This window comes from Equus quagga, chromosome 11, assembly GCF_021613505.1.
Source record: "Equus quagga isolate Etosha38 chromosome 11, UCLA_HA_Equagga_1.0, whole genome shotgun sequence".
NCBI lineage: Eukaryota > Metazoa > Chordata > Mammalia > Perissodactyla > Equidae > Equus > Equus quagga.
Window position 1 is genome coordinate 55,944,603 of NC_060277.1, and position 25,019 is coordinate 55,969,621.

A 25,019-nucleotide genomic window follows, 5' to 3' on the forward strand; every position below is an offset into this window, starting at 1 on the left:
AGCCTCTCTCTCCACACACGGGCACCCACTGCAGAGACTCAGGCATGGAGCACAGTGCCTCTCTCTCCTCACATTCACGATGGAGCACAGTCACCCACTACCGCTGCTACAGTGCAGAGTCATTCAACAGATAATGACTGAGCACCTACTGTGTGTCAATTCTTCCAGGCTCTGGGGTACAGTGAGCAAAACAGGAAATAATAAATCACTGGGCTCATGGAGATGACATATCAATGGGAGAGACAAACAATAAAAAAGATAAGCAAATAAGGGGCCGGCCTGGTGGTGCAGCAGTTAAGTTCACACGTTCTGCTTTGGCGGCCTGGGATTCAGCGGTTGGGATCCCGGATGCGGACATGGCACCACTTGGCAAGCCATGCTGTGGTAGGTGTCCCACATATAAAGTAGAGAAAGATGGGCACGGATGTGACGTCAGGGCCAGTCTTCATCAGCAAAAAGAGGAGGCTTGGCAGCAGTTAGCTCAGGGCTAATCTTCCTTAAAAAAAAAAAAAAGGCATACAAATAAATAGGAAACTATGGCCCATCCAAAGGAGAAAATAAACCAATAGAAACTGTGACTGAAAAAGACCTGAAGGTGGATCCACCTGACAAAAATATTAACACAACTGTCTAAAGATGCTCAAAAAACTAATGAAAGATAAAAAGAAAGTCAAGAAAATAATGTACAAAAAAAGGGAAATATCAATAATGAGACAGAAAACCTAAAAAGAAACCAAAAGGAAATACTGGAGCTGAAAAGAACAGTAACTGAAATGAAAAATTCACTAGAGGGATTCAAAGGCAGATTTGAGCAGGCAGAAGAATCAACCAACTTGAAGACCGGACAATGGAAATCACTGGAAGAAGGTGGAGAAGAGTGAACAGAGCATAAGGACCTATGGGACATATCAGACCAACAGCTGCACTTAAGTCTCGAGAAGAGAGAAGAGGCAAGGAGTATATCTGAAGAAATAGCAGCTGAAAACTTCCCCACTTTGATGAAAGCTATGAACTCCAGGTGACGTGTACTCAAACGGTGCCCCACTGAGACACAGCATAATCAGACTTTCTAAAGGCAAAGATGGAGAGAGGAGCTGGAAAGCTGCCGGACACACGTGACTCATCACACACAAGGGATCTGCAGTGAGATTATAAACAGATTTCTCACACAGACTTTGGAGGCCGGAAAGCAAAGGGCTGATATATTAAAGTGCTAAAGGAAACACTGTCCACCAAGAATCCTACGTCTGGCAAAGCTGTCCTTTGATAGTGAGGGAGAAATTGACACGTTCCCAGATCAACAAAAGCTGAGAGTTTATCACTAGACCTGCCTCACAGGAAGTGCTCACGGAGTCCCGTGGGTGAGGTGAAAGGACACAGGGCAGTATCTCAAAGCCAGAGGGAGAAATAAAGGCCTCAATAAAGGCGAATAATGCACAATTACAAAAACTGAATTATTATAAAATGGCTGTAACTCAACTTTCTGTTTTCTACATGATTTAAGAGACTAATACATGTTTAAAAAAGCAAGTTTTAGTCTAAAAGCTAGTATTATTGTAACTTTGGTTGGTAACTCCAAATCTTGTTTCCTACATAATTTAGGAGATTAATTTATTGAAAATAATTATTAGTTTAGGCTCTTGGGCCCACAATGTATACAGATGTTATTTTGTGTCATCAACAACCAAAAGAGGTGGTGACAGACCTATAAAGGAGTAGAGTTTTTGTCTGTTATTAAAGTTAAGTTGATATAAATTCGAATTAGATTGTTATAACTTTAGGATGTTAAATGTAATCCTGATGGTAACTACAAAGAAAATAGCTGTAGTGTAATACAGAAAAGAAAATGAAGAGGGAATCAAAACATTTCATTACAAAAAAATCAACTAAAACAACAGAAGACAGTAACGCAGGAAATGACGGACAAAAAAGCTATCAGGCATAGAGAAAACAAATAGCACAATTACAGAACTAAGTCCTTCCACAGTAATTACCTTTATAAGTAACTGGATTAAACTCGCCAATCAAAGGACAGAATTTGGGAGAAGAGATCAAAACACATGATTCAACATGTTCGGCATTCATACGCCATCGACAAGAGACTCACTTGAGATCCAAAGACACAAACAAGTTGAAAGTGAAAGGATGGAGAAGGATACTCTTGGCAAATAGTAAGAGACAGCAAGGGCGAAAAAAAGAGCAGGCGTGGCTACACTACTATCAGACAAAATGGATTTTAAATATATGAAGCAAAAACTGACAGAATTCAAGGAGAAATAGACAGCTCTACAGTAAGAATTGAAGACTTCAATTCCCTACTCACAATAAAGGATAGATTAACCAGACGCAAGACAAGCAAGGAAACAGAGGACTTGACGGAATAAACCAACCAGGTGTAACAGACATGCAGAAACCTCCACCCAGCAACCCGGGCATACACATTGTTCTCAAGTGCACAGGGGACAATCTGCAGGATACACCACACACAAGGCCACAAGGTAAGTCTCAAATCAGTTTCAGTATTAAAGGATAGATATGACACAAGGTACCTTCTGCAACCACGATGGGATGAAGTTAGAGACGAAAAGTAAAACTGAAAAATTCACACTTTATGTAAATTAAAAGACACACTATTAAACCACCAATGGAATAAAGAAGAAATCACAAGGAATATTAGAACTTACAGGTAAATTAAAACAAAAACACAATATACCACAACATGAGATACAAAAAAGCAGTGCTATGGGAGAAATATATAGCTATAAATGCTTACATTATAAAAACAGAAGATCTCAAATCAACAACCTAACTTTATAACTTAAGAAACTAGAAAAAGAACAAACTAAAGCCAAAGCTAGCATAAGGAAGAAAATAATAAAGATTAGAGCAGAGATAAATGGAATGGAGAACAGAAAAACGATGGAGAAAAATCAATGAAACCAAAAGTTGGTGTTTTGAAAAGATCACGAAAATGGACAAAACTTTAACTAGATGGACTAAGAAAAAAAAGAGAGGAGACTCAAATTACTAAGATCAGAAAAGAAAATGAGGCTATTACTACCGATTCTACAGAAACAAAAAGGATTATAAGAGAGCACTATAACTGTACGCCAATAAATTGTATAACCTGCGTGAAATGAATAAATTCCTAGAAACACAAAACCTACCAAGACTAAGTCACTAAGAAACAGAAAATCTGGATAGACCTATAACTAGTAAGGAGATTGAATGAGGAATCAAAAACCTCCCAACAAAGAACAGCCCTGGACCTGATGGTCACTGGTGAAATTCTAACAAACATTTAAAGAATTCATGCCAATCCTTCTTAAACTTTCCCCCAAAACTGAAGAGAACACTTCCTAACTCATTCCATGAGACCAGTGTTACCCTGACGCCAAGAAAAAGACACTGTAAGAAAACTACAGACCAAAAAGTTATCCCTTTTGAACGCTGACACAAAATCCTCAACGAAATACTAAGAAATCGAATTCAGCAGCAAATTAAAAGAATCATACATTATGACCAAGTGTGATTTGTTCCTAGAATACAAGGATGGTTCAACATACGAAAATTAATCAATGTAATATACTGGCATCAACTGAAGGAAAAAACACACAGTCATCTAAACTGATGCAGAAAAAGCATGTGACAAAATTTAACACCTTTCACTGATAAAAACACTCAACAAAACAGAAATACAGTCATGCATCACTTAACAACAAAGACGTTGTGAGAAAAACATCGTTAGGTGATTTCATCATTGTGTGAACATCATAGAGTGTAGTTACACAAACCTGGTTGGTGTAGCCTACTCCACGTCTAGGCTCTATGGCGCTAATCTTATGGGGCCACTGTTGAATATGCAGTCCATCCTTGACCAACACATCGTTATGCAGCACGTGACTGTAGAAGGAAATTACCTCAACATAATAAGAGACATACATGAAAAACCCACAGCGGTCACACTCAATGGTGAAAGACTGAAAGCTTTTCCTCTAAAATCAGGTACAAGGCACGGATGCCCACTTTCACTACTTCTATTCAACACAGTACTGGAAGTTCTAGACAGAGCGATTAGGCAAGAAGAAAACCAGCAACTAATTTGCAAAGGAAGAAGTAAAATTACCTCTGTTCACAGATTCTATGATCTTATATGTAAGAAACCAGAAAGACACCACAAAAAAGCTATTAGAACTAATAAATGAATTCAGCAAAGTAGCAGGATACACAGAAATAAGTTGCATTTCTATACACAATGAACAATTTGAAAAGGAAATTACAAAACAATTCCATTTACAGTAACAGCTAAAAGAAATATTTAAGAATTCACTTAACCAAGGAGGCGAAGACTTGTATGATGAAAACTAAAAAATATTGCTGAAAGAAATTAAACAAGACAAATAAATGGAAATGCATTCCATATTCATGGAGTGGGACACTTAAAATTATTAATTTATTAATAGTAATAATTAGTAATATTATTAAAATGTCAATACTATCCAAAGTGATGTATAGATTCAATGCAATCCCTATCAAAATCCCAATGATGTCTTTTGTAGAAATAGAAAAACCCATCCTAAAATTCAAACGCAATCTCAAAGTTCCTCAAACAGCCAGAACAATCTTGAAAACTCACACTTCCTGATTTCAAAACTTACTGCAAAGTTAGTCATCAAAACACTGTGACATTGGCATAAAGACAGACATACAGATCAGTGGAATAGAACAGAGAGCCCAGAAATAAACCCTCGCATATACAGTCAAACGATTTTTGACAAGGGCGCCAACAGCGTTTATTAGGGATAGTCTCTTCAACAAGTGGTGCTGGGAAAACTGGGGATCCACACGCAAAAAGAGTGACGCTGGACTCTTACTGTATACAAAAATTAACTCTGAATGGATCAAGGACCTAAATGTAGGACCTCAAACAATGAAACTCTTAGAAGAAAATATAGGGCAAAAAGTTTTACAACATCGGACTTGGCAATGTTTTCTTGGATATGATCCAAAGGCACAGGCAACAAAACAAAAACCAGACAAACTGGACTTCATGAGAATTTCCAAATTTTGTGCATTAAAAGACACTATCCACAGAGTAAAAAGGCAACCAACAGAATGGGAGAAGATATTTGCAAATCATATATCTGATAAGGGATCAATATCCAGACTATACAGAAAACTCCTAAAACTCAGAAACAAAAAAAAAAACCTGATTCAAAAATGAACAAAGGACTTGAACAGACATTTCTCAAAAGATATACAAATAGCCAATAAGAACAGGAAAAGATGCTCAACATCACTAGTCATTAGTGAAATGCAAATGAAAACTACAGTGAGGTACCACCTCACACCAATTAGGATGCCTACCATAAAAAAAAAAAAGGGTCAGCCCGAGTGGCCTAGTGGTTAAGTTCATCACACTCTGCTTGACAGCCCAGGTTCAGTTCCCAGGTGTGGACCTACACCACTCATCTGTCAGTGGCCATGCTGTGGCAGCAGCTCACATACAAAAAGAGGAAGATTAGCAGTGATGTTAGCTCAGGGTGAATCTTCCTCAACAAAAAATTTTTTTAAAATACACACACACAGAAAATAACAAATGTTGGTGAAAATGTGGAGAAATTGGAACGCTTGCGCACTGTGGATGGGAATGTAAAATGGTATAGCCACTGAAAAAACAGTATGAAGGCCCCTAAAAAGTTAAAAATAGAATTACCACATGATACAGCAATTCCACTGCTGGGTATATATTTGAAAGAATCGAAGGCAGGGTCTCAAAGAGATATCTGTACACCTATGTTCATAACAGCATTATTCACAGAAGATAAAACATGGAAGCAACCTATGGGTCCATCAGCCAATGAATGGATAAGTAAAATGTGTTATAAACATACAATGGAATATTATTCGGCCTTAAAAAGGAAGAAAATGCTGACACCTGCTCTAACATGGATGAACCTTGAGGACATCATGCTGAGTGAAGGAAGCCTGTCACAATGGGACAAACACTGTATGATCCACTTATATGAGGCACCTAGATCGTCAAAGTCACAGAGACAGACAGTAGAGTGGGGGTGGCGAGGGGGAGGGAGTGATTTCTTAATGGATACAGAGTTTCAGTTTTGCTAGATGAAAAGAGTTCTGAGCCGGTAGTGATGGTGGCACAAAATTATGAATGTATTTAATACCACTGAACTGGTTTTATATTATGTGTATTTTATCACAAAGAAAGAAAAAAAACAAGTATGTTATTCACAAAGGATTAAACATTAAATGCTGTCTAATTTCAAGTAGGCTCATGGTTAAAATCAGATGATTTTACAGTCTAACAAGGTGCCGCCTCAGTTTCCTTGCGGGTTTGTATATGCCATCTGCCTCTGCCCTGTCCCTCTCTCTCGGACAATCCACCCTACTGTAATTTATTTAGGATGATGGTTCACCCTGAATTTCAACTTATTTTTAGAACTGAAAAACACTCTTGTGAAATTTCAGTAGAAAATGCCCTTGACTCTCAAGCAACTTTTATATTGCTTCTACTTGAAACTTGTAGTACACTGACATGATGCCAGGAAACAAACAGGAGGGAATTTCACACACTGCAGGGACGGAAGGAAAAGGAAAGCATGACAACCTGAGAGGGTTTTCCACAGCCAGCGTCTCAGTTTGCATTTAATAATAGCCTACCGAGTGCCTTCGAGCGCTCTTCCCAGCGACCCAGCAAACAGCTCCCCGAGGACACGGCTCCTCTCAGGACGGCCCAGAAGCAGTCAGTCTATTTGTCACCCGCTTATCCCCATACATAACTTTTTTCCCCTTATTTCTCTCTCAGAGACTTTTCAGGCTTAAAAAAACTATTGGCAAATTTCAGAGTCTATATTAAAAGAAAAACAACCTTAAACTGAAGATGTCTTTCATATATTCACCATTGTTACTGGCAGAGCACAGGGCTCTCTTTTCAAACTGCATTTGAAGAAGTCACTAAGGACTGTTCCGTAACAGAGCGCCGTGGGGTCCTCACTATTACTCTCCCCTCCTGCTCCCTAAAGCCACTCCGCTGGGACGCTCCTGTCAGCCTACATCAGCCTGCCCCTCCTTGTGATGATCTGCTTTCCTCTTGGTCACCCCCGCCATCAGTGAGATTTTCAGCTACCGACTCACTGTCACTCTCTCCAGCACATTTCCTGTCACCATAATCCTTGGCCATTCCATATCCGCAGGGGTGCTCCTACCTATGCCTCTCAGTTCTGTGACCGCCTGTCCTCCACTGTCTTGTTTCCACCCTACTCCAGCCACTCACTCCCACAGTCACACACACGACCTCATCATCACCAATAACAGCCACCCTTTATAACCTTCATGTCAAACATCCCATTCTGGCCAACTGCTTCTCCTTTAGTGAATTCACCGTCATACATATTATATCTACACATTGATCATATATAGCACTATCAAATGGTGTTATAATTACTGATTTAACACAATCTTAGGACTTTTACAAAAGACAAGAAAAGAGCAAAACGTATTTATACAGTCTTTTACAGCTACCCACAAATTAACCATTTCCAGTGCTCTTTATTTCTACCTGTGGATACAAGACACAGTCTGGGGTCATTTCCTTTTGGCAGAAAGGACTTCCTTTGGTATTTCTTGAAAGTAAGTTTGTAACCAATAGGTTACCTCAGTCTTTATTTATATGGGGATATCTTTATTTTACTTTCACTTTTGAAGGATAGTTTTAAATATAGAATTTAATACAGAATTTTGGGTTGACAGTTTTTCTTTGAGTATATAATTCCACTGCTTTGTGGCCACCATTGTTTTTTCAATTATTTAATTAATAAACTTTAATTTTTAGAGCAATTTCAGGTTCAAAGTAAAACTGAGAGGAAAGCAGAGTTCCCATATGTCCCCTCCCCGACACATGCACAACTTCCCTACTATCCACATCGCCCATCACAGGGCGACATTGGTTCCAGTCAACGAACCTACATGGACACATCACTATCATCCAAAGTCCATGGCTGACACTCAGGTTCCCTGTTGGTGCACATTCTGTGGGTTTTGAAAAATGCATAATGACATGTGTCCACCATTGTCGTATCATATGGAATAGTTTCACTGCCCTAAATATCCTCTATGCTTTGCTGTTCATCGCTTCCTCCTCCCTAGCTCCCGGCAACCACTGATCTTTCTACCATCCCCACAGTTCTGCCTTTCCCAGAATGGTGTACACAGATATCCCCACTTTCTGAAAGTTCACGTGACACCACTTGAAAGATGTACATTAGTACCTGTTTTTGGTAACTGAAAGAAATCCGAAGAGGATTTTTCCTTTTACAAAGAAAGAGGAAAAGCAAAAATTTCTTCTTTCCTTTATGCCATTTCAGCTTACAAAAGGGTTCATAGGAACACTCTATTTTCGGATAGTGGGGGAAACCTGTAGTTAGAAACATACAGCATGTAACCTTTTCAGACTGGCTTCTTTCACGTAGTCACATGCATTTAAGGTTCCTCCATGTCTTTTCACAGGTTGATAGTTCATTTCCCTTTAGCACTGAATAACATTGCTTTGTACCACAAAAAACATCTATCACACTCCTGGATGTACCACACTAATTACCTAGCCACCTACTGAAGGGCATCTGGGTTGCTTCCAGGTTTTGGCAGTTATGAATCAAGCTGCTAAAAATATCCATTTGTAGGTTTTTGTGTGGACATAGTTTTCAGTTTACCCAGGTAAACACCAAGGAGTGCAAGTGCTAGATCATACAGTAAGAGTATGTTTAATTTTGTAAGAACTGCCAAACTGTCTTCTAAGGGGCTGTGACATTTTGCATTCCTACCAGCAATAAATCTGACTTCCTGCTGCTCCACATCCTCGCCAACGTTTGGCGTTGTCAGTGTTTGGTTGTTGGCCATGGTAACAGGTGAGTACTTGTATCTCACTGTTTTTCTTTTCTTTTTTTTTTTTTAGGATTGGCACCTCGGCTAACAACTGATGCCAATCTTTTTTTTTTTTCTCTTTTTTCCCCCCCCCCCCCCCCCCCCCCCCCCCGCCCACAGCTGTATATCTTAGTTGCAGGTCCTTCTAGTTGTGGGATGTGAGACGACGCCTCAACGTGGCCTGATGAGCGGTGCCCTGTCCACGCCCAGGATCCGAACCCTGGGCCTCCGCAGTGGAGCACGCGAACTTAACCACTCGGCCACGGAGCCGGCCCTCACTGTTGTTTTAATCTGCAATTCTCTAGTGACATATTACGTGAACAACTTCTCATGTTTTCTTGCCATCTGTATATCTTCTGTGCTGAGGTGTCTGTTCAGGTCATTTGCCCATATTTTAATCGAGTTGTTCATTTTCTTATTATGAGTTTTAAAAGTTCTTTGCATATTTTGGCTAGCAGTCCTTGATCAGATGTGTCATTTGCAAATATTTTCTCCCAGTCTGTGGCTTGTTTTCTCATTTTCTTGACACTGTTTTTTGCAGAGCAGAAGTTTTTAATTTTAATGAAGTTCAGGTTATCAATTATTTCTTTCATGGTTTTTGGTGTCATATCCAAAAGGGTATAACCATACCCAAGGTCATCTAGGTCTTTTCCTACATTATCTTCTACAAGTTTCATAGCTTTGTGTTTTACATTTAGGTCTGTGATCCAGTTGGAGTTAATTTTTGTGAAGGGTATGAAGTCTGTGTCTAGATTCATTTTTTTTTTTGGATGTGGATGTGTGGCCCAGCACCATTTGTTGAAAAGACTATCTTTGCTCCATTCTATTGCCTTTGCTCCTTTGCCAACAATCAGTTGACTGTATTTATGTGGGTCTGTGTGGGGTCTCTATTCTGCTCCATTGATCCATTCTTTCACCAGCACAACACTATCATGATTCCTGTAGCTTTACAGTAAGTCTTGAAGTCAGGTAGTGTCATCTTCCAACTTTGTTTTTCTCCTTCAATATTGAGTTGGCTATTCTGGGCCTCTTGCCTCTCCTTACAAACTTCAGAGTCCGTTTGTCAGTGCTTGCCTGGAATTTTTACTGACATTATATTGAATCTATGGATCAAGTTGGGAAGAACTGGTAACTCGACAATATTGAGCCGTTCCATCCATGTACATAGAGTATCTCTCCAATTATCTTGTTCCTCTTCTATTTCATTTATCAGAGTTTTGTCGTTTTCCTCATACACATCTTGTACGTATTTTGTTAGATTTCTACTTAAGTACTTCATGGAGGGGAATGCTAACATAAATGATATTGTGTTTTTAATTTCAAATTCCTCTTGCTCATTGCTGGTATATAGGAAAGCAATTGACTTTTATATATTAACTTTGTATCCTGCAACCTTGCTATAATCACTTATTAATTCCGCAAGTTTTTCTGCTGATTCTTTTGGGTTTTCTACATAGATAATCACATCATTTGTGAAGAAAGACAGTTTTACTTCTTCCTTCCCAAATAGTCTACCTTTTATTTCCCTTTCTCATCTTAGTGCATTAGTTAGGACTTCCAGTATTATGCTGAAAGCAGTGGTGAGAGGGAACATTGTTGCCTTGTTCCTAATCTCAGCAGGAAAGCTTAGAGTTTCTCACCATTAAGTAGGCTGATGTAGCTGCAGGTTGTTTGTAGACATTCTTTATCACATTAAGGAAGTTCCATTCTATTCCCAATTTATTGAGAGTTCTTATCATGAATGGGTATTGAATTTTATCAAATGCTTTTACTACATCCATTGATAGGATCATATAATTTCTCTTCTTTAGTCTATTAATGTGACAGATTACATTAACTGACTTTTAAATGTTCAACCAGCCTTGCATGCTGGGATAAATTTTACTTGGTCACAGTGTATAATTCTTTTTATACATTGTTTGATTCAATGTGCTAATATTTTGTTGAGGATTTTTCCATCTATGTTCATCACAGATATTGGTCTGTAGTTTTCTTTTCTTGTAATGTCATTGTCTGGTTTCGGTACCAGGGTCATACTGGCCTCACGAATGAGTTAGAAAGTATTCCCACTGCTTCTATCTTCTGGAAGAGATTTTAAGAATTGGTATAACTTCTCCCTTAAATATTTAGTAGAATTCACCAGTGAACCTATGTAGGCATGGTGCTTTCTGTTTTAGAACATTATTAATTATTCTGTTTCTTTCATAGATGTAGACATATTCAGATTGCTATTTCTTCTTCTATAAGTTTTAACAGATTGTGTCTTTCAAAGAATTGGTCTATTTCATCTACATTTTCAAATTTGTAGGCATAGAATTGTTCATAATAATCTTTTATTGTCCTTTCATGTCTTTGGGCTCTGCAGTAATGTTTCCTCTTCTAATATAAGTAATTTATGTCTTTTTTTTTTTCTTCCCTGTTACCCTGGCTAGAGGTTTATCAATTTTATTCATCTCTTCAAAGAACCAGCTTTTGGTTTTGTTGATTTTCTTTATTGATTTCTTATTTCCAATTTCATTGATTTCTACTCTAATTTTTATTTTTCTTCTGCTCGCTTTGGATTTAACTTGGTCTTCTTTTTCTAGTTTCCTAAAGTGGAAGCTTAAATTACTGATCTTATATCTTTCTTCTTTTCTAATATATGCATTCAATGCTATATAATTCCTTCTAAGTACAGCTTTTGCTACATCCCACACATTTTGATATGTTGCATTTTCATTTTCATTTAGTTCAAAAGATTTTAAAATTTCTCTTGAGATTTCGTCTTTGACCCATATGTTATTTAGAAGTGTGTTGTGTAATCTCCAAGTATTTGGGGATTTTCCAGCTATCTTTCTGTTATTGATTTCTACTTTAATTTTATTGTGGTCTGAGAGCAGACATTGTATGATGTCTATTCTTTTAAATTTATTAAGCTGTGTTTTATGGCCTGGACTGTGGTCTATCTTGGGAATGTTCCCTGTGAGCTTAAGAAGTACATGTAATCTGCAGTTGTTGGACAAAGCGGTCTATATACGTCAATTATATCCAGTTGATTGATGGTGCTGTCGAATTCAAATACGTCCTTATTTTTTTTTAATTGAGTTATTGATAGGTTACAATCTTGTGAAATTTCAGTTGTACATTAATGTTTGTCAGTCATGTTGTAGGTGCACCATTTCACCCTTTGTGCCAACCCCCCACCCCACCTTTCCCCTGGTATCCACTAAACTGTTCTTAATCCATAATTTTAAATTCCTCATATGAGTGGAGTCATACACAGATTGTCCTTCTCTCGCTGGCTTATTTCACTTAACATAATTCTCTCAAGGTCCATCCATGTTATTGCAAATGGAATGATTTTGTTCTGTTTTGCAGCTGAGTAGTATTCCATTGTATATATGTACCACATCTTCTTTATCCATTCGTCTCTTGCTGGGCACTTAGGTTGCTTCCACCTCTTGGCTATTGTAAACAGTGCTGCAATAAACATTGGGGTGCATAGGACTTTTGGGATTGGTGACTTCAAGCTCTTTGGATAAATACCCAGTAGTGGGATGGCTGGATCGTATGGTAGTTCTATTTTTAATTTTTTGAGGAATCTCCATACTGTTTTCCATAGTGGCTGCACAAGTTTGCATTCCCACCAGCAGTGTATGAGGGTTCCTTTTTCTCCGCAACCTCTCCAACATTTGTTGCTATTAGTTTTAGATATTTTTGTCATTCTAACAGATGTAAGGTGATATCTTAGTGTAGTTTTTTTTTTTTTTCTTAGTGTAGTTTTGATTTGCATTTCCCTGATGATCAGCGATGATGAGCATCTTGTCCATGTGCCTATTGACCATCAGTATATCTTCTTTGGAGAAATGTCTGTTCATGTCTCCAGCCCATTTTTTGATTGGGTTTTTTGATGTTTTGTTGTTGAGTTGCGAGAGTTCTTTATATATTATGGATATTAAGCCTTTGTCAGATATATGACTTGCAAATATTTTTTCCCAGTTAGTGGGTTGTTTTTTTGTTTCAATCCTGTTTTCATTTGCCTTCAAGAAGCTCTTTAATCTGATGAAGTCCCATTTGTTTATTCTTTCTATTGTTTCCCTTCTCTGAGAAGGCATGGTGTCCGAAAAGATCCTTTTAATACTGATGTCAAAGAGTGTACTGCCTACGTTTTCTTCCAGAAGCCTTATGGTTTCAGGTCTCACCTTTAGGTCTTTGATCCATTTTGAGTTTATTTTGGTGAATGGTGAAAAAGAATGGTCAATTTTCATTCTTTTACATGTGGCTTTCCAGTTTTCCCAGCACCATTTGTTGAAAAGACTTTCTTTTCTCCATTGTATGCCCTCAGCTCCTTTGTCAAAGATAAGCTGTCCATAGATGTGGGGTTTTATTTCTGGGCTTTCAATTCTGTTCCATTGATCTGTGCACCTGCTTTTGTACCAGTACCATGCTGTTTTGATTACTGTAGCTTTGTAGTATGTTTTGAAGTCAGGGATTGTGATGCCTCCCGTTTTGTTCTTTGTTCTCAGGATTGCTTTAGAAATTCGGGGTCTTTTGTTGCCCCATATGAATTTTAGGATTCTTTGTTCTAATTCTGTAAAGAATGTCATTGGGATTCTGATTGGGATGGTGTTGAATCTGTAGATTGCTTTAGGTAGAATGGACATTTTAACTATGTTTATTCTTCCAATCCATGTACATGGAATGTCTTTCCATCTCCTTATGTCGTCATCCAATTCTCTCAGAAAGGCCTTGTAATTTTCATTATATAGGTCCTTCACTTCCTTAGTTAAGTTTACCCCAAGGTATTTTATTCTTTTTGTTGTGATTGTGAATGGTATTGTATTCTTGAGTTCTTTTTCTGTTGGTTCATTACTGGAGTATAGAAATGCTACTGATTTATGCAAATTGATTTTATACCCTGCAACTTTGCTGTAGTTGTTGATTACTTCTAACAGTTTTGCAATGGATTCTTTGGGGTTTTCTATATAGAAGATCACGTTGTCTGCAAACAGCGAGAGTTTCACTTCTTACCTCCCTATTTGGATTCCTTTTATTCCTTTTTCTTGCCTGATTGCTCTGGCCAGGACCTCCAGTACTATGTTAAATAAGAGTGGTGATAGAGGGCATCCTTGTCTCGTTCCTGTTTTCAGGGGGAAGGCATTCAGTTTTTGCCCATTGAGTATGATGTTGGCTATGGGTTTGTTGCATATGGCCTTTATTATGTTGAGGTAGTTTCCTTCTATGCCCATTTTGTTCAGAGTTTTTATCATAAATGGCTGTTGGATCTTGTCAAATGCCTTCTCTGCATCTATTGAGATGATCATGTGGTTTTTATTCCTCAGTTTGTTGATGTGGTGTATCACGTTGATTGATTTGTGGATGTTGAACCATCCCTGTGTCCCTGGTATGAATCCCACCTGATCATGATGTTGATTCTTTTGATGAATTGCTGAATTCTGGTTGCCAAAATTTTGTTTAGAATTTTTGCATCTATGTTCATCAGTGATATTGGCCTGTAGTTCTCTTTTTTTCGTGGTGTCCTTGTCAGGTTTTGGTATCAGCGTGATGTTGGCCTCATAGAATGTGTTAGGAAGTGTTCCATCTTCCCTAATTTTTTGGAATAGCTTGAAAAGGATAGGCATTAAATCCTCTCTGAAAGTTTGGTAGAATTCCCCAGGAAAGCCATCTGGTCCTGGGGTTTTATTCTTTGGGATGTTTTTGATTGCTGTTTCAATCTCTTTCCTTGTGATTGGTCTGTTCAAATTGTCTGCCTCTTCTTGAGTGAGCTTTGGGAGATTGTAGGAGTCCAAGAATTTATCCATTTCCTCTAGGTTATCCATTCTGTTGGCATATAGTTTTTTGTAGTATTCTCTTATAATCTGTTGTATTTCTGCAGAGTCTGTTGTTATTTCTCCTCGCTCATTTCTGATTTTGTTTATTTGAGCTTTCTCCCTTTTTTTCTTTGTAAGTCTGGCTAGTGGTTTGTCAATTTTATTTATCTTCTCAAAAAACCAGCTCTTTGTCTCATTGATCCTTTCTACTGCCTTTTTCGTTTCAATAGTATTTATTTCTGCTCTGATTTTTATTATTTCTCTCCTTCTGCTGACTTTGGGCTTCATTTGTTCTTTTTTCTCTAGTTCAGTTAGGTGTGCTTTAAGGTTGCTTATTTGAGATTTTTCTTGTTTGTTAAGATGTGCCTGTATTGTGATGAATTTTCCTCTTAACACAGCTTTTGCTGTATCCCATATGAGTTGGTATGGCATGCTATCATTTTCATTTGTTTCCAGGTATTTTTTTATTTCTTCTTTAATTTCTTCAATGATCCATTGCTTGTTCAGTAGTGTGTTGTTTAGTCTCCACATCTTTGTGCCTTTCTCAGCTTTTTTCTTGTAATTAATTTCTAGCCTTATAGCACTATGATCTGAGAAGATGCTTATTATTTCAATTTTTTTAAATTTGTAGAGGCTTGCCTTGTTTCCCAACATATGGTCTATCCTAGAGAATGTTCCATGTGCACTTGAGAAGAATGTGTATTCAGCTCTTTTAGGGTGAAGTGATCTATATATGTCTATTAAGTCCAATTGTTTTAGTTTTTCATTTGGCTCCACTATTTCCTTGTTGATTTTCTGTCTGGATGATCTGTCCATTGATGTGAGTGGGGTGTTGAGGTCCCCTACTATTATTGTGTCAAATATGTCCTTATTGATTATCTGCCTGCTGGATCTGTCCATTTCTCATAGTGGGGTGTTGAAGTCTCCAATTATAATACTGGATTCATCTACTTCTCTTTGTAGTTCTATCGGTTTTTGCCTCATGTATGTTGACACTCTGCTGTTAGGTGCACACACATTAAGGAATGTTATGTCTTCTTAGAGTACTGATACCTTTATCATTATGTAATGTCCTTCCTTAGTCCTGATGACTTTCCTTACTCTAAAGTCTGCTCTGTCTGAAATTAATATAGCTACTCCTGCCATCTTTTGATTAGTGTTAGCATGGTATATCTTTTCCTATCCCTTTATTTTAATCTATATGTGTCTTTATATTTAAAGTGGGTTTCTTGTAGACAACATATTGTTGGGTCTTAATTTTTGATCCACTCTGACAATCTCTGTCTTTTAATTGGCATATTTAGACCATTTATGTTTACAGTGATTACTGATATAGTTAGATTAGTATCTACCATATTTGTTACTGTTTTCTGTTTGTTGTCCTTGTTCTTCATTCCTGTTTTTATCACCCACACTTTTCTACCTCTTGTTGTTTTAATTAAGCGTTTATATGATTCCATTTTCCTCTCCTTTCTTAGTATATCAATTATGCTTCTTTTTTTAACTTTTTTACTGGTTGCCCTAGAGAATGCAGTCTACATTTACAACTAACCCAAGCCGACTTTCAAATAACACTGCACCACTTCACAGGGAATGCAAGTAACAAAGTACTCCTAACTCACTTCTCTCGTTTCTCCTATCATTGCTGTCATTCATTCTGCTTACACATAAGCATACATATGTGTGCAGGTATGTATACACATAGACTACAAATGTTTTTCTATTCTACACACACACACATAGACATATATTGAATACATTGTTCCAATTATTATTTTGAGCAAATTGTGAACTGTTAGGTGAATTAAGAATAAGAAAAATAAAAGTTTTTATTTTATTTTCACTTATTCTTTCACCAACACGCTTCCTTTCTTTATGAAGATCTGAGTTTCTGACCTACATCATTTTGCTTATCTCTGAAGAACTTCTTTTAACATTTCTCACAAGGCAGGTCTACCAGCAACAAATTTACTCAATTTTTTTTTTTTTGGTCTCACAGTATTTATTTCTCCTTTACTTTTGAAGGATAATTTCCCAGGGCACAGAATTCTACACTGATAGGCTTTTTTCTCTTACCACTTTAAATATTTCACGCCACTCTGTTTTTGCTTGCATAGTTTCTGTGGAGAAGTCAGACGTATTTCTTATCTTTGCTCCTCTCAGGTGTTTTTTTTTCTTTTGGCTTCTTTTAGGATTCTTTTTTAAAGATTGGCACCTGAGCTAACAACTGTTGCCAATCTTTTTTTTTTCCCCTGCTTTTTTCTCCCCCAATGCCCCAGTACATAGTTGTATATTTGAGTTGTGGGTCCTTCTGGTTGTGGCAAGGATTTTTTCCTTATCTCTGACTTTCCGAAGTTTGACTATGTTATGCCTAGGTGTGGTTTTTTGCAGCATTATCTCACTTGGTGTTTTTGAGCTTCCTGGATCTGTGGTTTGGACTCTCAGATTAATCTGAGGACATTCTCAATCACTATTGCTTCAAATATTGCTTCCGTTTTGTTCTTTCTTTTCCTCCTTGTATTTCCACTGTGCATATGTTACATCTATTGTAGTTGTTTCACAGCTCTTGGATATTCTGTCTTTTTGTTTTTTAGTTTTGGAAGTTTCTATTGTCATATGCTCACGCTCAGAGATTCTTTCCTCAGTCATGCCCAATCTACTACTGAGCCCGTCAAAGACAGTCTTCATTTCTCTGAGAGTGTTTTTCATCTCTAGCTTTTCTTCTTTATCCTTTCCTAAATTTTCCTTCTCTCTGCTTACATTATCCATCTGTTCTTGTACGTTGTCTACTTTCCAATTAGAGTCTTTATCATATTAATCCTAGTTTTGTTGTTTTTTTAAATTCCTAGTCTGGCAATTCCCACTTCCCTGCCATATCTGACTCTGGTTCTCACGCTTGTTCAGTCTCTTCAAACTGTGCTTCTTGCCTGTCAGCATGCCTTGTAATGTTTTGTTAAAAGGCAGGCATGAGTGACGTCAGCATCATGGCAGAGTGGACTTGCCCAGGACTCTCTCCCCTCCAACATACAACGAAAAGGGACATTCATACTCCAACAGAGGAGATCCTAACTCAACACAGAAACGTCAAAGAGACACACAGCCACACACTGGAGGGCAGAGAGGCTGGAGGCCCCCTTGGAGGAGCTGGAACAGGGTAGGAGAGATCTGTGCTCTCTCCCCTAAACACTGTGATTGCGACTGCAGGAGGCCTCCGAGAAGGAAGGAATGGGGAGGGGACATTCGTTTGCGGGAACATCAAGGACCCCGTGGGTGCATGCAGCCTAGAGGGAAGCCCTCTACTGGGGCAAGAGCCCTGGGGATCACCTCATCAAGCCAATACCACAGGAGAGAAGACAGTGAGAGCAGAATGGGAAAGCCCAGAGTGCATGCAGGATAAAGCACCTCTCCCCCCACCGCACTGTGCCCACTCCACTGCCTGGGATCTTGGCTGAAGGCAGAGGGCTAAGAATATGTGGCTCTCGACTCCCACCCAGTGGAAATAGGTGGTAACTGCAACCAAATAACATCAGGATGTGTAAGAACCAAACCACCTCCTCTAGCAATATCAAAAATCATATCAAATCTCCAGACCAGAGAGAAAATGACAAGTACCCAGAATTCAGTCCAGAGGACACAGAAATATGTAATCTAAATGACAGAGAACTCAAAATAGCTATCATCAAAAAACTCAACAAGATAAAAGACAATCTAGAGAAACAATGTGATGAGTTCAGGAGCAACTTCACAAAAGGGATTGAAACTATAAAGAAGAATCAATCAGAAATATTAGAGATGAAAGACACAATGGAAGAGATCAAACAAAATATGGATTCTCTCCTTGCTCGAGTGGACATCATAGAGAAGCATATCAGCATAATCGAAGATAAACATGTTGAAATGCTCCAGACCGAGGAAGAGAGAGAACTAAGACTATAAAGAAATGAAGAAAGTCTCGAAGAAATACCCGACTCAATTAGGAAATGCAACATAAGAATTATAGGTATTCAAGAAGAAGAAGAAAAGGAGAATGGAGCAGAAAGCGTGTTCAAAGAAATAATAGCAGAGAACTTCCCAAACCTTGGGAAAGAGATGGAAATCCATGGAGAAGAGGCTTCCAGATCTCCTAGATATGTCAACGTAGAAAGACCTACTGCAAGGCACATAGTAGTAAAACTCCAAAAATGAATGACAAAGAAAATACTAAGGGCAGCAAGACAGAAGAAAATAACCTACAAAGCAACCCCTATCAGGCTTTCAGCTAATTTCTCTGCAGAAACCTTACAAGCTAGGAGAGAATGGAATCACACATTCAAATCTTTGAAAGATTAAGTTTTTCAGCGAAGAATACTGTATCCAGAAAAATATCCTTCAGATACAATGGAGAAATAAAAAATTTCCCAGACAAACAAAAGCTAAGAGAGTTCTTAGCCATGAGACCTCGCCCACCCCACAAGAAATCCTCAAGAAGGCTCTCATACTTGAAAAAAAAAAGGGAGAAAAGGGTCACAAAACACAGAGTAAGGAGATAAATTGGTAGACAGAATCGGAATAGGATAGCAAATACTCAAGTACAGCATTAAGCTAAAGGGAAGGAAAACACCAAAAACAAAGACAATCCTGTCATTTTAACCACAAACTCACAATACAAGATGGAATAAGATGTGAGAAAAACCACTTAGGAGGGGAGGAGGAAAGGGACTGAATTGATTTAGATTAAGGAAACAAGAATCCATCAGAATATGGACTATCGTATACACGAGATTCTGAATAGAAACCTCAGGGTAACCACTAAACAAAAAAGCAGAACAGAGACACAAAGAATAAATAAGGAGAAAACAAAGAAACACCAGATAAGAAACTACATAATTCAATGGGTAGACAAAAACACACAGGACGAGAAACAAAGGAAATGCAGGTGAACCAGAAAGCGAGTCATAAAATGGCAGCATTAAGCCCTTATATATCAATAATCACCCTAAACGTAAATGGACTGAATTCTCCAATAAAAAGACACAGAGTGGCGAGATGGATTAAAGAACAAGACCCAGCAATATGCTGCCTCCAGGAAACACATCTCAGTTCCAATGACAAACACAGGCTCAGAGTGAGGGGATGGAAGACGATACTCAAAGCTAATGGCAAACAAAAGAAAGCAGGCATCACAATACTTATATCAGACAAACTAGACTTCAAGATAAGACAGGTAAAGAGAGACAAAGGGGGCAATATATAATGATCAAAGGGACACTCCATCAAGAATAAATAAGGCTTATAAATATCTACCTGCCCAACACAGGAGCACCAAAGTTCATAAAGCAACTATTAACAAACTTAAAAGAAGATATTAATAATAACACAATAATAGCAGGGGACATCAACACTCCACACACATCAATGGACAGATCATCCAGACAGAAAATCAACAAGGAAACAGTGGAATTAAATGAAAAGCTAAACCAGTTGGACTTAATAGACATATACAGAACACTCCATCCAAAAACAGCAGAATACACATTCTTCTCAAGTGCACATGGAACATTATCAAGGAAAGACTACATGTTGAGAAACAACACAAGCCTCAATAAATTTAAGAAAATTGAAATAATAACAAGCATCTTTTCTGACCACAATGCTAGAGAGCTAGAAATTAATTACAAGAAAAAAACTGATAAGGCTGGCCCAGTGGTGCAGCGGTTAAGTTCGCATGTTCTGCTTCTCAGCGGCCTGGGGTTTGTCAGTTCGGATCCTGAGTGCAGACATGGCACCGCTTGGCAAAAGCCATGCTGTGGTAGGCATCCCATGTATAAAGTAGAGGAAGATGGGCATGGATGTTAGGTCAGGGTCAGTCTTCCTCAGCAAAAAGAGAAAGATTGGCAGTAGTTAGCTCAGGGCTAATCTTCCTCAAAAAAAAAAAAAAAAGAAAAAAGAAAAAGCTCAGGAAGGGACAAAGATATGGAGACTAAACAACAGGCTATTGAACAAGCAATGGATCACTGAAGAAAGTAAAGGAGAAATAAAAAAATTCTGCACACAAATGAAAATGATAACATACCAAACAAACACATATGGGATGCACCAAAAGCCTTATTAAGAGGGAAATTAATCGCAATACAGGCACACCTTAACAAACAAGAAAAATTCCAAATAAGCAATCTCAAACTACACCTAACTGAATTAGAGAAAGAAGAACAAACAAAGCCCAAAGTCAGAGAAGGAGAGAAATAATAAAAATCACAGCAGAAATAAATGCTATTGGAAAAAAAAGGCAGCAGAAGGGATCAATGAAACAAAGAGCTGGTTCTTTGAGAAGATAAATAAAATTGACAAACCCCTAGTCAGACTTACAAAGACAAAGGGAAAGCTCAGATAGACAAAATTAGAAATGAAAGAGGAGAAATAACAACAGACACCACAGAAATACAACGGATTATAAGAGAATACTATGAAAAACTATATGCCTACAAAATGGATAACCTAGAGAAAATGGATAAATTCTTAGACTCTTACTACCTCCCAAAGCTGAATCAAGAAGAAACAGATAATCTGAATAGATCAATCACAAGTAAAGAGATTGAAACAGTAATCAAAAGCATCCCAAAGGATAAAAGCCCAGGACCAAGACAGCTTCCCTGGAGAATTCTACCAAACTTTCAGAGAGGATTTAATACCTATCCTTCTCAAGCTATTCCAAAAAATGAGGGAAGACAGAACACTTCCTAACACATTCTATGATGCCAACATCACTCTGATATCAAAGTCTGACAAGGACAACACAAAAAACGTAAACTACAGGCCAATACTGCTGGTGAACATAGATGCAAAAGTCCTCAAAAAAATATTGGCAACCTGAATACAGCAACACATCAAAAAGATCATACACCATGATGAAGTGGGATTCACACCAGGGACACAGGGATGGTTCAACATCCACAAATCAATCAACGTGATACACCACATCAACAAATTGAGGAATAAAAACCACATGATCATCTTAATTGATGCAGAGAAAGCATCTGACAAGATCCAACAGCCATTTATGATAAAAACTCTTAACAAAATGGGGATAGAAGGAAATTACCTCAACATAATAAAGGCCATATATCTTGATATCCTTAATATATAAAGAACTCTCGCAACTCAACCACAAAACATCAAACAACCCAATCAAAAAATGGTCTGGAGACATGAACAGACATTTCTCCAAAGAAGATATACTGATGGCCAATAGGCACATGAAAAGATGCTCATCATCGCTGATCATCAGGGAAATGCAAATCAAAACTACACTAAGATATCACCTTACACCCGTTAGAATGACAAAAATATCTAAAACTAATAGCAACAAATGTTGGAGAGGTTGCGGAGAAAAAGGAACCCTCATACTCTGCTGGTGGGAATGCAAACTGGTGAAGCCACTGTGGAAAACAGTACAGAGATCCCTCAAAAAACTAAAAATAGAACTACCATATGACCCAGCTATTCCAGTACTGGGTATCTACCCAAACAACTTGAAATCAACAATCCAAAGCAACATATACACCCCCATGTTCACTGCACTAGTCACAATAGCCAAGACGTGGAAGAAATCCAAGTGCCCATCGACTGATGATTGGATAAAGAAGATATGGTGTGTGTGTGTGTGTGTATATATATATACACACAATGGAATACTACTCAGCCAGGAAAAAAAGACAAACTCATCCCATTTGCAACAACATGGATGGACCTGGAGGGAATTATGCTAAGTGAAATAAGCCAGACTGAGAAACACAAACATCATGTGGAATATAAACAAATACATGGACAAAGAGAACAATTCAGTGGTTACCAGGGGAACGGGGGTGGGGGTGGGCACAGGGTGGGTGAAGGGAAGCACCTATGTGGTGACAGACAAGAAATAATGTACAACTGAAATTTCACATTGATGTAAACTATTATGACCTCAGTAAAAAAAAAAAAAAAGGCAGGCATGATGTACTGGTTCAAAAGAACGGCAGTAAACAGGCCTTCAGCAATGCAGGGGTAGGGAAAGCATTCTGCATTTCCACGATTAGGTCTTGGTCTTCTGGTGCCCCTATGCCCCTGGACTGTGAGCCCATGCCCCAGTGCTTTTCAGGTTTTTTCCCCTCCTTGGGTGAGACCGGATGGCGAGAGGGAGCTGGAGTTGAGTATTTCTACGTCCCCAGGTGGGTGAGGCCCTGGTAAAACCGTTTCTCCTGAGGGAGGGCCTTGTTAACAACAGAATGCTCTGATGTATTTCAAAATGGTTACTTCCCCCCCCCACCAGCAGCACAAGGGGATTTTTCTCCAATGTTCACTGTGAACGCCTGGCAGAGCTCCCACAGGTAAAACACACACAAGCGTGGGGCCCTCTTTGGACTGGGTCCCTCTGGAGTTTCTCCCTCTCAGACTTGTCCATACTGAGCCTCCAGCAATCTGCTACTTACAGTTCAAGTCCTGGTTCCCACAGAGGTTTCTGCTCCAGGAAGTTGTGCTTCTCTTTATCTGCCTGTCTCTGCGATTTTGGGGGCAGCAGTTTGCCCTGTAGCCTCACGATGCTGACAGATCTAATAAGAATCAGTTGACTTTTCAGTTTGTTCAGCTTTTCACTTGTTAGGACGGAGGGCGACATCTAAGCTCCCTACATGCTGAACAGGAAACTGGGAGTTCTGACACCACTCTTCACGACGTCAGCCATTAATCACACAGCTGTTGCCCCATTAAGTGACGAGTTTTCCTCTTACTGCTTCTAAGTTTCATCTTTGGCTTTCAATGGTTTTACTCTGATGTATCCAGCTGTGAATCTTTGTGTCTATCCCACTTGGAATTTGTTGCTTTCTTAGACACAGATGTAAATGTTGATGGCAGCCCGAGTAACAGCCCCCAAAGACGCCCACGTCCTAGTCCCTGGACCTCTGAGTGTGTCACCTCACCTCTACAGTAAAAGGGACTCTGCAGATCTGACCACATTAAAGATCTGGAGAGGGGAGACGATCCTGCATTATCTGGTGAGTCCAATATAATCACAAGAGTCCTCACTAGAGGGAGGCAGGAAGGTCGAGTCACACAGTAAATGTGACAAAAGGGGTAGAAGTTGGAACAAGGTGAGGAAGGGGCCCGAGCTAAAGAATGCCAGTGGCCTGCAGAACCTGCAAAAAGCAAGTGAACAGATTCTCCTCTGGAGCCTCGGGAAGGAACACAGCCCTGCTGACACGTTTATTTCAGGACTTCTGACCTCCAGCACTATAAGATGATAAATTTGTGGGGGTTTAAACTACTGTTTGTGGTAACTTATTACAGCAGGAATGGGAAACTAACACAGGGTTTTTCATCAGATTGGAAGGTTTTTTGGACATTATTTCTTCAAATATTTTTTCTGCCCCATTCTCTCTCCTTCTGGATCTCCCAACTGCAGGTAGACTTGATGTTGTTCCACAGATGTCTGAGGCTGTTAATTTGTCTCCAACTTTTGTTTTCTCTGTTCTTCAGGAACGATCGGATCATGTCTATTAACCTTTTTCAAGTTTACGCATCCTTTCCTTCACCATCTCAAATCTGTTGTTGAGTGTGTCTAAAGAATTTTCATTTATTATACTTTTCAACTCCAGAGTTTCCACTTGTTTGTCTTTTATATACTCTGTCTCTTTATTCAGATTATCTGTTTGTAGAATCAATGTCATACTTTCCTTTAGTCCTTTAAACGTGGTTTCCCTCAGTTCTTTGAACACATCTATAAGAGCTGTTCTGGAGGCTTCATCTGCTAAGCCCGACGTCTGGGCCACTCAGCTTCTCTCGACTGCTTTCTCCCCCCGAGTACAAGTCACAGTTCCTGTTTCTTCAGGTCTTATGAATTCTTTTGTTGAATATTGGTCATTTTAGATATTACATTGTAAATACTCCAGATTCTGATTTTCCCTTATGGAGACTGGTATCCTTGCTGGGCTTTTTATTTGTTTAGTAACCTGCTTGTACTAAACCTATGGATTTTGTCTCATCCACAGTAAATGGCCATTGATGCCTCTGCTCAGTTTTTTTCTTATTTTTATTCATGATTTATTTTTTTGAGGAAGATTAGCCCCAACATCTGCCGCCAATCCTCCTCTTTTTGCTGAGGAAGACTAGCCCTGAGCTAACATCCATGCCCATCTTCGTCTACTTTATATGTGGGACGCCTATCACAGCATGGCTTTTGCCAAGTGATGCCATGTCTGCACCCGGGATCTGAACAGGCAAACCCCCGGCACTGAGAAGCAGAACATGTGAACT

The 25,019-nt window shown here is 38.8% G+C and overlaps 1 protein-coding gene across 7 annotated transcripts in view; it reads right to left on the reverse strand.

The window, feature by feature from the left end:
- DHRS7B (dehydrogenase/reductase 7B) overlaps nucleotides 1-25,019 on the reverse strand; it is a 60,060-nt gene that overhangs the window by 25,554 nt on the left and 9,487 nt on the right. The window contains exon 1 of one of the 7 annotated variants that reach the window (XM_046674890.1): nucleotides 150-295. The exons of 3 other annotated variants lie outside the window; for them this stretch is intronic. The gene's annotated coding sequence lies outside the window, so the exon portion shown is untranslated. Of the gene's footprint in view, nucleotides 1-149; nucleotides 296-25,019 lie in introns of those variants that run through there. 3 more of the 7 variants (XM_046674891.1, XM_046674892.1, XM_046674893.1) reach the window with 3 other exon arrangements.